We start from the raw sequence: 13,576 nt of genomic DNA, 5'->3' as shown, positions 1-13,576 counted from the left end.
AACCAAAAGATTGGAGATAGAAAGGCAACTGAAAGAACTGGAACCACAATAGGTTGGTGCATGTGGAATGCCAAGACCACCTTAAGAGGAAAAGCGGATCTAGTTTATGCTGCCCATACACTTGTGAGATATTGCATGCAATCATTCATTTCGACCACATCTGGCCGATAAATCGAATGATTGTATGCATTTTAAAGGGGACATTCGATGCAATGCACGGGCACGCCGGTCGAATGTTGGGTCTCAAGATCTTATGTGTTGCACATAATATTTATCGAATTGCAGGAGCAATCGCATTTGGTTTTTAACTACATGCAATGCTCGAATGCAATCCGCAGTTTGGGGGAGGAGGGAACGCTTTTTCATCGGCGTGGGGATGGGGAGAGGGGGCTGGAGGGGCCGCTGGCGGCGTGGGAGATGGCAGACGGAGGGCGGTGTTATGTAGCGCAAGAAGTAGCGCTAGCGGGCGGCTGTCAGCGGTGGCGGCAGAAGTGTTTAAACAACTGGGCAGCCCTCTGATTGGCTGAGATAGCTCAGCCAATCAGAGGGCTGCCCAGTGTTTAAACACTTCTGCCACCACTGCTGACCTCTGCCACCTCCTAGCGCTACTGTGGTGGCAGAATTGATTAAACACTGGGCAGCCCTCTGATTGTCTGAGATAGCTCAGCCAATCAGAGGACTGCCCAGTGTTTAAACAATTCTGCCGCTACCGCTGACTGACCCCCGCCGCCTGTAAACGCTAGCGCTTCTAGCGATACATAACGCCACCCTCTGCCCGCCCTCTTTCAGCACCCGATGTGCCATCTCAAGATGGCATGCGACATTGGGTGCTGCAAAGGGGGCACTTTAGCACCACAAGATGCTATCGGGTTCTATGGACATCGCACTGCGATGTTGCATTGAATCTGATCGCACAAGTGTATTGGCAGCATAAGAATTTCACTCTGTCCTCATGAAACACATACAAGGAAATTGACATGACAAAGCACCAAGCTCCAAAACCCTCCATGCCAAGGTGAAGGCCAGGAGAATTACCATCTTCCATGTGATATATTTCAGGTCCACAGTTTCCAAAGGTATAAACATATTGAATTTGAATAAAGGTAAAACTAAGTTCAGATCCCAAGGCTCTGTATAGGGAACAAATGGAGGTTGAACAAGAGAACACCCTGAACAAAAATGTTTGAACCTCTAGTAAGACAGCCACACAAGTTTGAAAAAAAAGAGAAAGAGCCATTGTGTAAATGGATTTGAATGAGGTCTTTCATTTATGGTAAGTCTACTCCTTTAAGGAGGTGGCACTTTTGATAGGCAGAATACAGAGGAGTCCACCAAAGGAGGAGCTTACCATTTTTAATTGGTATCAAAGTGGGAAAAGGGTAACAGGAGAGTATTCTTTTTGAAATTTTATACCTCCTATCTGGGTGTTTTCATGCCAGTTCCAAATGGTTATCGAGTTCTTGTGATACGTGAAAGGTGACCAAAGATTTCTTCCTATTAAATAGAGAAGTCTTAGGGGGCTTCTGTTCCGAATCTGAAGCTCCCAATATCTAATTTTTTGCAAGGATAAGATCTTCAACCCCCTGGGAAGTCATCTCAGGGTCCAAGGGAGTCAAATCCTGGTCCGGAGAGACCTCCCTCAACAACCGATTTCTCCTCCTCTGAATCGTCTTGTGGAAGAATAGAAGGTCACAGTATTTTTTTCTTCTGAAGTTGAGAAGATGAACCAGGTTATTGAGAAAAGAAACACTTCACCAATTTCGCAAGTGTGCCCATGCTGGTTACGGTGTTGCTGAGGGACCTGGTGGAATTGCCAGAGTTCTGAATGACTATCTATCATTTTGAGGAGCAGCCAGCATTGAAGCTAGGTCAGGCATAACACCCATAAGGGCCGTAGCCCATTCTGGAGTCAGGACTTGAAAAGTAGGCACATGAGAAGGGAATGTACCTGTGTCACAGGATTCACATAACAGGACAACCTCTATATTTTTGGTACTTGTTTAGTTTCATGGCGGCAGCTCTATGCTATGTTTGAATCATGGCATTTGAAAGCTGGCAGCCCGCCAAAGGCTGCCTTACTTCTCTAAGCTATGTTATCAGCGTATAGCGTTGTCAGAGCCCAGTGCACTTGTGTAGTTTCACGGCACTGCCAGCTTGAACTACGTTGTCAGCGTAGTGACTCCACCTACGTTGTCAGCATAGTGACTCTGCAGCAACCCTTTACGTTATCAGTGTAGCCTGCCTTACTTGTGTAGTTTCACAGTGATTCCGTGGCAGCCCAGCGCACTTGTGTAGTTTCACGGTGCCGCCAGCTTGAACTATGTTGTCAGCATAGTGACTCCGCCTACGTTGTCAGCAAAGTGACTCCGCGGTAGCCCTGTGCTGACAGGTCATTGTGGCACTTGTAGTTCCACAGAGAAATAGACAGCCCGGCACACCGCTAACAAAGGGGGCGTCTTAAATAGACACCCCGGCATACTGCTGACAAAGGGGATGTCTAAAGGGTGCGGCTAAAATTTAGACGCTATAGTTTCTAAGTACAGCACCGGCAAACCACTAACAAAAGGGCGCATCTAAAATTTAGACGCTCTAGCGTCTAAATTTAGATGCTCCGCAAACCGCTAACAAGGGTGCATCTAAATTTAGACGCTAGAGCGTCTAAATTTTAGTCGGGTATAGGGGTGCAGCATTATTCCAAAAAATACACAGACCAAAAAAATGTCAAAAACACTAGTAAACCTGTCGACAATGACACTTGTCGACATAACAGTTATCAATCTTGTTTATTCCACTATTCAAGCCAGCCTGAAGCATGGGGAGCGTAGCGAGCCCCGTAAGGGGATGCGGTACATATCCTGCTGACCTTTTCATACCCCCACTACCATTTCGGCGTGGAGTTGATTGCATAAAGTGTGGGAATGGGGATAAAGTGATCCCGAAGCGTGGCGAGCGGACACGGGTAACTTCACATGTATTCCGCGTCCGCTCGCCACACTTCGGGCTCGGTGGCTCGCTGCGCTTGCCACACTTTATAAATTCAACTCCACGCTGACGTGGGGAGTAGGGGTATGAAAAGGTCAGCAGGGCGCGAACCACGTCCCCTTGCGGGGCACGCTGTGCTCGACACGCTTCGGGCTGGCGTGGGGCTGTTTTAGTAATACATTCACAACTGCCATATTATACACCTGAGGCAGTAATGACGACATGTGTTAACTGGTAACTGGATTTTAGTTAAGATTAAGAAGAAGAATGAAGGAAAAATAATGAAATGACAATACAATGAATAAAAATAATAAAAAAGACACAAAAAAATGAGAAAAAGTAATTCCTCGGAAACTGCACTGTCAGAAACAGCAGCCGAAGTCGACGCAGTTGACTTTCTTTGCCTGGGGGAGCAGGGTCAGTCCTCCAGATGAACTCCTGCAAGTAGGAGTCCAGCTGATGGCGCACAGTGCACCTTTGGCGCTTATTGCGCCACTTGCAGGAACCCCAAAGCCTCTCAATGTTCTGGGTGTGAACCCCGGTCTCCGGATCCACAAAGTGGTACTGGTGGTTCACCCTGGCGCGGTGGTACCCAGCCTGCTCCAGCTGCTCCATCTTGTAGGCCCGCCAGCAGTTGGAATAAATGGTGGTTCCCTGGTTGCACGTGCCTCCGCTTGGCAGCCATGAGGGTGCTGGCATCATGTCCCTCTACTGCCGTAACAAAGCACTCTCCGGTATCCCTGGAAATGCCCCCGAAGATCCACTGCATGCGGCCAACATAGCTCTTTGGATGAACAGGCCTTCGTCAACTTCCATGATGGTGCTTGGGCCTCCAATTCACAGGTGAGGCTGCGTCAGGAAGTCGACGGTGCAGGCCTCCTACATTAAGTTGTTATAGAGGATATTGGTTGCCAGTGAGATGGACAGCTGTCGCTGACAGAAGCGGATGCTGGTCAGCTCCTCTGCCCAACAGAACACGAACCAGATCAGGGTGACAAAGGTCAGATGGCACCCTCTGAATCACTGCAAAGCCCTGACACTGACCTTCTTGCCACAGCTGCGGATATGGCAGCGCCACATCCGCTCCCTGACACTGAGCCTCATAGGATGCCCATTGGGGCAGGTCTGGGTGTCAGGCAGGAATTTGCGGCTCTGCAGAAATGCCACGACTCCTCCTCAGTCTGGGGCAGCAGCCATGCCTGAAATACATCTGCCTGTCATCGAATCTAACATTACACTACTTCTGACTGACTATGCTGCTGGGAACAAGAGGCCATTTCAGATAGGGACGCTACGCTAAGTACATAACTGCCACCGTGACACTACTTATGTACTACACTGAGAAGAACTGCCTATGCTGACTAGCTGGTCGCGCGGAACACACTACGCTACTTCTGACTGACTACGCTGCTGGGAACACGAGGCAGATTCTGAAAGTACATAACTGCCACCGTGAAACTAAAGAAGTACCTTTTTTTTCTACAAGAAAAGAGTTTCTTAAAAACCTTTAATGCAGTCCCTATACCTATGTTATTTCATTCACACAGGTAAAACTACAGTCACACAATTTCAGATAGAACTACAGTAACTGAAGTAGGAGTGGTAGCAAATTAGGGGAGGAAAAGTGACACAATCCCCAATCTTAGTATGAGCTATATATTATATATAATATATAAAGTAAATACAAACCTATACCTCTGCAAAAAAACATGTCTAAAGTTTAAATATATACAGTGTACAACATTTCAAGTAATTGACTGTTATTAACTTTTTAAGTCATCTCTTGTTGAAGAGATAATTTGGCGCTTTTCCACTTTTTTTGTTCATGTTTGCTATGGTATGATTCTCCACCTTCAGGGAATCTAAGTGGATCAGCGGCCTATCCTATTATATATTTTTTACTCCTTTATAATATATAAAGTGTCATTTAGCGTGACTAGGGGTATTGTTGGAATATATTTTTATATATATATATATATATATATATTATATATATATATATATATATATATATATATATATATATATATATATATATATATAGCATGCAGGAAACCCGGCACTCAGATAAACTTCACTGGAAATGGGTAATAACAGGAACAATGGCTGTGGTGCCTTCCTAAGGAGGTCCTAATAGATCCACCAAATGATACAGGAAAGAAAGAGGCGGCACTCAGCAGACTTCAAGTATATGGGTCCTTTACTCCAACAGTTTCGGGGTCACCCCCCGTCATCAGGGACAGACAGCATACAATACACATACAGGTCTGAAACTGCCACATATAAATACCAATACAGTGCCTGCCCCTCACACAATTACTCACTGATTGTGCTCACCTGCCGGGCGCATGGGATCAGCTGCACACGCCGAACGGACCGGAAGGCCCTTCAGTTGCCAGTGTCCCCCCTGCCCGACAGCCGGAGAAACAAGGTCCCTGTGCTGTCGATCCGGTGGTTAACCGCCAGCCGGAAGTGTGGATAAAAATGGAGGACAGCATATACCTGCTGTGTCAATTCCGCCTTCCACTTAATCCGTGGCCTGCCAACCACCCCCGGAAGTGCGGCTGAACTCCTGTTTCCCCAGACGGAGCGCTGCCAGTAAACCAAAAACTGTGGGAAAGAAAAAAACAAAACAAAAAAACAAAAGTTAAACATAGACAAGATCTTACATATCTAGTAAAACCATTTATGAACATTACTGAATAAGATGATTCACCATATATGTGGGCACGGAGCGAGTAAACATCTCCACACAGTAGCCCACACACACAGCGACATCAATCTCTTGACAGGCACCATTAGAATGCCTGAAAAACATCAAGTTACAGATCATATATATAAAACACAATATAATTCATACATATAGACCCATGGGACAGGTAATACACAAAGAAGGGAACATATATAAGAATCTGTCAGATTACAGTCAATCCGACAGATTTAGGTGGTGATCTTATTGGAAAACCCCCATGTCCAATTTATTTTATCAGCAAAAAATGATCCCTGAACGATTTGGAATAACTTTTCAAGGGGGATACGATGCAACTATACAAAGATGTAATTGATACAGGTGCAACAAAAAATTGTGGACTGAAATTGCAAGGGCATAAATTCAAAGAGGATCTACAGCCTATAGGTAACACTGCAGCCCCAAAGTCTCATTGAGCCCTTTAGGGGCCAGAGTCCTCAGCATGTAGATCCATCTGCTCTCTCTTTGTAGCAATGCTTTATTGCGGTTGCCCCCCCTAAGGGATTTAGGTACTTGGTCTATGGTGATGGAACGTATGTGGTTCACAGAATGTTGTTGAGCCAGGCAATGCCTAGCAAAAGGTTGGTCCGAGTGACCTGACTGTATGGCCTGATTTATCGCTGTCCTATGCAGGGCCATGCGTTCTTTAAACTGGTGCTGAGTTTTCCCCACATAGGACAGCCCACAGGGGCATGTGAGAAGATAAACAACATACGTAGAGCTACAGGTCAAAGGATGTTTAATAGGAACCAACCTTTTGGTTTGAGGATGTATAAAATTTTCACCCACCATCATAGTTTTACAAGTTACACACCCCAAACAACGAAAGCACCCATTCTTCCTGGTTAGGAAGTGGGAGGGTGCCGTCTTGTCCCAACCCGTAATGTCCAGCTTCACCAGGTGGTCCTTTAAATTGGCCTGCCTAGAGTAGCTGGGCATCAACTGAGTATTAAGCAGAAGAGGAAGATCCTTGTCAGTAGAGACAATAGGCCACCATTTCTTAGCTTGTCTAGTAGTGGCCTTACTATCCATAGAGAATTTGTTTACCCAAGGAAATTTACATTTGGATTCCAGTGTATCCAAAGTGGATTTAGGGAGTAGGGTTTGATCCCTATTAACCCCTTCCCGACATTTGACGTACATTTACGTCATGGTCGGGATGTACTTCCCGACACATGGCATAAATGTACGTCATGAATGTAAACTGTCACCGCGTCTATAGACGCGGTGACAGAGGGACGATGGCTGCTGTCCCTGACAGCAGACATCTTCCCTCGTGGCCCAGGGGGGGCAGCAATGCCCCCCCCATCGGCGATCGCTGTGATTGGCTGTTCAAATGTGAACAGCCAATTACAGCGTTTTCTGTGTACCGGCGAATAACGTCGCTCGGTAACACAGGGATCGGTGGTGATTGGTGCTGTTAAGTACAGCACCAATCACCATCGGGTGTAAAGGGCTCACTGGTGGTCACCCCACCTCAACCCAGCTGCCCCCAAGGCTATGATTGGTCCGTCAGACCGACGGACCAATCACAGCCATTACACCTCACAGAAAATAACGGAGACAGCCCTGCAGCCGCCATTCCGGTCAGGAATAGCGTGCAGAGCGGTCTACGTGCCCATCTGTCCCCTTATACTGACCTGATCAGCGTTGGTGGCATCCGTGCTGCCAGCTGCTGGTGCTTCCTGGTTGCTGTGGTTGCTGTTGCTTGTGCTGCTGCAGCGTCATTGTGTCAGAGAATATAATATTGTGTGATATAATTTTGTCTCTGCTGCCCCCTGCTGCCCCCCTTTTGTGCTGATCAGTATAAATTAACTGATCAGCAACTTTTTTGGGGTGCAGGTTTTTTTTTTTATATATACCCTGTCAGGTTGTCAAAGTTGTGTGCCTGCTTCCCCTCACTGCTAATCAGTGTTGCATCACTGATCAGCAGTGTTTTTTTTTTGAGGGTGCTGTGGGGTTTTTGAAAAAAAATTTTTTACACCCACGGTGATTTTGTGGGTGTCCTGTGGCCGCTGAGCGCTGATCAGTGACGTACATCACTGATCAGCATTTTTGGCACAGGGTTGATCTAATTTTTTTTTTGGGGATCAAATTCCTGTTGCCTTTGACTCATCAGCAGTTTTTTTTTATTTATTTTTTTTGGAGGGTGCTGTGGGGTCTATTTTTTAAATTTTTTTTACACCCACGGTGATTTTGTGGGTGTCCTGTGGCCGCTGAGCGCTAATCAGTGACGTACATCACTGATCAGCATTTTTGGCACAGGGTTGATCTAATTTTTTTTTTTTGGATCAAATTCCTGTTGCCTTTGACTCATCAGCAGTTTTTTTTTATTTATTTTTTTGGAGGGTGCTGTGGGGTCTATTTTTAAAAAAAAATTTACACCCACGGTGATTTTGTGGGTGTCCTGTGGCCGCTGAGCGCTGATCAGTGACGTACATCACTGATCAGCATTTTTGGCACAGGGTTGATCTAATTTTTTTTTTTTTTGGGATCAAATTCCTGTTGCCTTTGACTCATCAGCAGTTTTTTTGAATTTTTTTTTTTTTGGAGGGTGCTGTGGGGTCTATTTTTTAAAATTTTTTTACACCCACGGTGATTTTGTGGGTGTCCTGTGGCCGCTGAGCGCTGATCAGTGACGTACATCACTGATCAGCATTTTTGGCACAGGGTTGATCTAATTTTTTTTTTTGGGATCAAATTCCTGTTGCCTTTGACTCATCAGCAGTTTTAAAAAAAAAAATTTTTTTGGAGGGTTCTGTGGGGTCTATTTTTTAATTTTTTTTTACACCCACGGTGATTTTGTGGGTGTCCTGTGGCCGCTGAGCGCTGATCAGTGACGGACGTTACTGACCAACATCTGTGCTCAATTTTTGGCGCAGGAGCTTTTTTTTTTCTTTTAACTTACACGTGTTAAAGCACTACATACACACTACATACCCCCGTGTTGAAATAAAGTTTGTACCCCCCCTACACTATACACGTGTTGAAACACTACACTTACACAAACACAAAAATAATAAAAATGTCCCAATCATCGCAAAGACTGTTTTCAGCGGAGGAGGCATATGCCCTTATTGCCTCTGACACTGACACAGCCAGTGAAGAAAGTGATGAATTTGCATTCGTCTTAAGCTCCTCTTCCTCCTCTAGTGATGAGGGACCCCCTCAAAGACGCCCCCGTAGAGCAGCTGAGACCCCCCCCCCCAATGATTGATCTCGTATGGACCCCACCACCAGACAATTTTGAGCCCCAGGTTCCTGAGTTTTTGGCCAACCCAGGAATCCAATTTGATTCCACAGGTCTCAGAGAAATTGACTTTTTCAAAGTCTTTTTCTCTGATGATTTTATAAATTTAATGGTGGACCAAAGTAATTTATATGCCCAGCAGTTTATTGCCCAAAACCCCACGTCATCATTTGCTAGGTGGACCCCTGTAGATGCAGTAGAGATGATGACGTTTTGGGGTCTGGTGTTACATATGGGCATAGTTAAAAAGCCAGAAATTAGACAATATTGGAGTACAGATGTTCTGTACAGCACCCCACTTCATCGTATGGCCATGACCCGGACTCGTTTTGAGACGATCCTTACATTTTTGCATTACAACGATAATGCACAGTGCCCACCCAGAGATGATCCCACCTTTGACCGGCTATTCAAAGTCAGGCCGGTCATTGATCATTTCAGCGCCAAATTTGCTGAGATGTACATCCCCGAAAAATTCATTTGTGTAGACGAGTCACTGATACATTTTAAAGGAAGGGTTAAATTCCGCCAGTACCTTCCCAATAAGAGGGCAAGGTATGGAGGGAAGGACACAAGAATTGAACAGCCAGAATGTATGGAGGGAAGGACACAAGAATCACAAGAATTGAACCGCCAGAATGCCCCCCCTCCCTCGTAGGTGTTAGTGGAAAGATTGTCTGGGATTTAGTGCACCCCTTCCTGGATAAGGGTTATCACCTCTATGTGGATAACTTTTACACCAGCATCCCCCTGTTTAAGGCCCTTGGTTCAAGAGGTACAGCAGCTTGCGGTACTGTGCGCAAGAACCAAAGAGGCCTCCCAAAAACGCACGTTGCCCAATTACTGAGAAAGGGTGAAAGCAGGGCACAATCCACCGAAAATATGTTGTTGGTCAAATATAAGGACAAGAGGGATGTCCTTATACTGACAACAATTCACGGAGACAGTACCACCTCCGTCCCTGTACGAGGTACCAGTACCCACACCTCAAAACCTATTTGTATCCTAGATTACAATAAGTACATGGGCGGAGTGGATCTTTCAGATCAGGTACTGAAGCCGTACAGTGCCCTGCGGAAAACAAAAATATGGTATAAGAAGCTGGCCGTGTATATCATCCAGATGGCACTGTATAACGCTTACGTACTATTCCGTTCTACCAGCCAGACGGGGACATTTATGCACTTTCAAGAGGAAGTCATAAAGGGCCTAATATTTGGGAACCAGCAGGCAGAGGGCCCCAGTACTTCTAGTACTGGCCCCAGTACTTCTAGTACTGGCCCCCATATTGTATCAGGGCAGCATTTTCCTAACGAAATCCCCTCCACTAGAAAAAAGGGCAGGACACAAAAAAGGTGCAAAGTTTGCTATAAAAAGGGAATAAGAAAGCAAACTATTTTCCACTGTGAAACTTGTCCCGAAAAACCCGGCCTATGTATGAAGGAGTGTTTTAAAATATACCACACATCTACGGATTATTAGGTTCATCATTTCACCGTGCTTCGGGGGTCTTGCTAATGCGACATAGCACCCACCATTCATTCCACCAGAATCTGTGCTGCAAAATCCAAATATCACTCCTTCCCTTCGGAGTCCTGCCATGCACCCAAATGTAATTTTTTGGTCACATATGAGGCATTGCCGTACTCGGAGAAATTGCGGCACAGATTTTGGGGTGCTTTGTCTCCTTCATTCCTTGTGAAAATTAAAAATTTTGAGCCAGAACTGCATTTTTGTGTAAAAAAATGTAATTTTTCATTTTCACAGCCCAGTTGTACCAAAATTGGTGAAACCCCTGGGTCTTTGAAATGTACACTATACCCCTAGATGAATTCCCTGAGGGGTGTAGTTTGCAAAATGGGGTCACTTGTGGGGGGGATCCACTGTATTGGTGCTTCGGGGGTCTTGCTAATGCGACATAGCACCCACCATTCATTCCACCAGAATCTGTGCTGCAAAATCCAAATATCACTCCTTCCCTTCGGAGTCCTGCCATTTTTTGGTCACATATGAGGCATTGCCGTACTCGGGAGAAATTGCAGCACAGATTTTGGGGTGCTTTGTCTCCTTCATTCCTTGTGAAAATGAAAAATTTTGAGCCAGAACTGCATTTTTGTGTAAAAAAATGTAATTTTTCATTTTCACAGCCCAGTTGTACCAAAATTGGTGAAACCCCTGGGGGTTTGAAATGTACACTATACCCCTAGATGAATTCCCTGAGGGGTGTAGTTTGCAAAATGGGGTCACTTGTGGGGGGGTTCCACTGTATTGGTGCTTCGGGGGTCTTGCTAATGCGACATAGCACCCACCATTCATTCCACCAGAATCTGTGCTGCAAAATCCAAATATCACTCCTTCCCTTCGGAGTCCTGCCATGCACCCAAATGGTATTTTTTGGTCACATATGAGGCATTGCCGTACTCGGGAGAAATTGCGGCACAGATTTTGGGGTGCTTTGTCTCCTTCATTCCTTGTGAAAATGAAAAATTTTGAGCCAGAACTGCATTTTTGTGTAAAAAAATTTAATTTTTCATTTTCACAGCCCAGTTGTACCAAAATTGGTGAAACCCCTGGGGGTTTGAAATTTACACTATACCCCTAGATGAATTCCCTGAGGGGTGTAGTTTGCAAAATGGGGTCACTTGTGGGGGAGTTCCACTGTATTGGTGCTTCGGGGGTCTTGCTAATACGACATAGCACCCACCATTCATTCCACCAGAATCTGTGCTGCAAAATCCAAATATCACTCCTTCCCTTCTGAGTCCTGCCATTTTTTGGTCACATATGAGGCATTGCCGTACTCGGGAGAAATTGCGGCACAGATTTTGGGGTGCTTTGTCTCCTTCATTCCTTGTGAAAATGAAAAATTTTGAGCCAGAACTGCATTTTTGTGTAAAAAAATTAAATTTTTCATTTTCACAGCCCAGTTGTACCAAAATTGGTGAAACCCCTGGGGGTTTGAAATGTACACTATACCCCTAGATGAATTCCCTGAGGGGTGTAGTTTGCAAAATGGGGTCACTTGTGGGGGGGTTCCTAACTTTTAGCATCTTATGGTGCCTAGAAACCTACATGGTGCCTAAAAAATAATCTCATAAAAAGGAGGCTCCAAAATCAAGTAGGTGCTCCTTCTATTATGAAGCCTGTGGTTTGGTCAACGTGCACACTAGGGCCACAAATAGGATATTTATGAAAACAAAAGAATTGGGGGAATCAATTTTTAGTCACATTTCTCTAGTAAAATCTACTGTGTTCCTTAGAAAAATGTATTAATATTGAAAATCTGCTAAAAAAATTAAATTTTGAAATTTCACCTACACTTTGTTTTAATTCCTGTGAAATACCTAAAGGGTTAACAAACTTCCAAAATGCTGTTTTGAAAACTGTGAGCGGTGCAGTTTTTGAAATGGCATCATTTATGGGGGTGTCTCACATACAAGTCCCTCAAAGTCACATCAGAACTGAACTGGTCCCTAAAAAAATCAGTGTTTGAAATTTTCTTGAAAATTTGAGAATTTGCTATTCATATTTTAAGCCTCCTAGTGTCCAAAAAAATTAAAAGGAGGTTGAAATAATGATGGCAACATAAAGTAGACATATGGTCTTTGTTAGTTATTAACTATTTTGAGTGGTATGATTATTTGTCTCACAAGCAGAAAATTTAACATTTTGCAAATTGCAAAATTTTCAATTTTTTTACGACATTTTGGTATTTTTCACAAAAAAAACACAGACTGTATCGACCAAAATTTACCACTAACTTGAAGTACAATGTGTCACGAGAAAACAATCTCAAAATCACTGGGATAAGTAAAAGCAAAAAAAAGTTATCCCCACATAAAGTGATACATGTCAGATTCGAAAAAAAGGGCTCTGTCAGGAAGGCAAAAAAAGGCTGCGGCGGTAAGGGGTTAAAGGTGACATCCGTCTTGCCCACATAGATCAGTGAGCAAGGACAGGTGATGGTATACACCACAAACTTTGTGGAACATGTCAAGAAATGGTTAATGCGGAATTTCTTTCCTGAAAATGGATGGTGGAACACTGGTCCTGTTTGGAGGAAACTACATGTGGTACAGTTGGGGCATTTGAAACACCCCAATCTTTTATTCCCAAACATGGAACGAGTCACGGGCTTACTTAATTTAGAAATATCGTTCTTTACCACCAGATCCTTAATGTTAGATCCTTGTTGATAACAGGGTATAAGTTTAGACTGGAGCAGTGGTTTAAGGTCTTTATCTGTAGCTATTAACGGCCATAACTCTTTAGCTTTCCCAACTGCTTTAGGTGTCAGATGGTTAAATTTATTGACCCAAACATGTTGTCAAGACAGATGTCACCTTTAAGGAAAGGATGGCGCAACATCGTTGTGTGATAAGAGCCGTAGTGAAGTCAGGATTAAGTGAGCAATCTGTGGCGAGGCATTTTGCCTTAGCCAAACATAGCTTAGCTTCACTCAGGTATCGGATAATTGACCACGTACCTCCATCGGTACGGGGAGGGGATCGTTCAAATGCACTATTAAGATTGGAGTCCCGTTGGATTACCCGACTGGATGCCCTAGCACCAAGGGGTTTAAATGAGTCCCTTGG

This window comes from Crinia signifera, chromosome 5 (genome assembly GCF_055691185.1).
Source record: "Crinia signifera chromosome 5, ASM5569118v1, whole genome shotgun sequence".
Taxonomy (NCBI): Eukaryota; Metazoa; Chordata; class Amphibia; order Anura; family Myobatrachidae; genus Crinia; species Crinia signifera.
The sequence above is the reverse complement of the archived record's forward strand: the minus strand, read 5'-3'. Positions refer to the sequence as shown.